We start from the raw sequence: 1,266 nt of genomic DNA, 5'->3' as shown, positions 1-1,266 counted from the left end.
ATGTGTGCTTTTAAGGATTTACTTCTTTGACTGAATATTATATTGCTAGGACTGACCCAATTCTTTTGAATGCTGTTTAATCTTAAATTATAGAAGTATTAGAGGCCCAGTGGATGAAATTTGTGCACTCGGGTGGGGTTCCCTCAGCCCAGCCTGCCCATCTCACAGTCCGGGAGCCCTCAGTGGATATCCTACAGAGGGCCACAGTCTGGGAGCAGAGGCTCAGAGCAGGCGTCCCGTGTGTGTGTGTGTGTGTGTGTGTGTGTGTGTGTTTCTGCTGGGGGCCGGCCTCCAGCCACACCATAGAGGCTTGGAGCAGCAGTCCCTCTGTGTTGATCTCTCAGGTGCCTGGCCTCCACTGCATGTTGTATTCTCCCTTGAGCTATGGCCAGGATGGGAGTGCTGCTTGCAAGCTGGGCTTTCCTGCGCGAGGATCGCCATGGTGATGGGGGAGCAGGCCCAGCTGGGGGCTGCCCGCAGGCTCGGCTTTCCTGCTCCCTGATCAGGCACAGCTAGGGGCTGCCTACAGGCCGCACTTTTCTACTTACCAATGCCCAGATCACCACAGCGACCCAGGGTCCCGCGGCACTTTCCTGCTCTCCAATAGTCATAGGGTCCTGGCTGGGGGCGGGGCTTAGCAGTGCGGGGCTTAGGCGGCACAGGGGTCATGCTGGGGGCTCAGGTGGCACATAGGGGTCCCAGCTGGGGGAGTAGGGCTTATGCCCTGCTGCCCAGGGCTGCACATGGGGCCTGGATGGCAGCTCATGCTGTCCCACCCTGTCTGTAGTATAGTATAGAGGCCTGGTGCATGGGGTGGGGCCGGCTGGTTTACCCTGAAGAGTGCCCTGGACCAGGGTGGTGGTCCCGCTTGGGTGCCTGGCCAGCCTGGATGACAGAATGATGGCTGTTTTTAGGCTGCCCGCACCCCCTTCAGGGTGGGGGGTACCCATTGTGGTGCCTGGCCAGTCTGGATGAGGGGCTGAGAGCCGTTTTCAGGCTGGAGGGTGACTGAAGCTCCCAGCTTTTCCTTTTTTTCTTTTTTCTTTTTTTTATTATGGGATTTATTTACTTTCTATGGCTGTCACTGGAGCTGAGAGCTGGCTTTAGCTCTGAGGTTGGCTCCAGCTTGAGGCCTCGGCTGCTGAAAGCAGATATCTGGGCTTTGTTTAGCTTCTATAATTGAAACTCTGTTGCCATGACTGCCGCTCTAAACTCTGAGCCCGCTGCCGGCTGAAAGCAGCTATCTGGAGCTTGTTTAGCTTCTAT

The sequence above is a fragment of the Myotis davidii genome, unplaced genomic scaffold, assembly GCF_000327345.1.
Source record: "Myotis davidii unplaced genomic scaffold, ASM32734v1 scaffold615, whole genome shotgun sequence".
NCBI classification, from domain to species: domain Eukaryota; kingdom Metazoa; phylum Chordata; class Mammalia; order Chiroptera; family Vespertilionidae; genus Myotis; species Myotis davidii.
The sequence above is the reverse complement of the archived record's forward strand: the minus strand, read 5'-3'. Positions refer to the sequence as shown.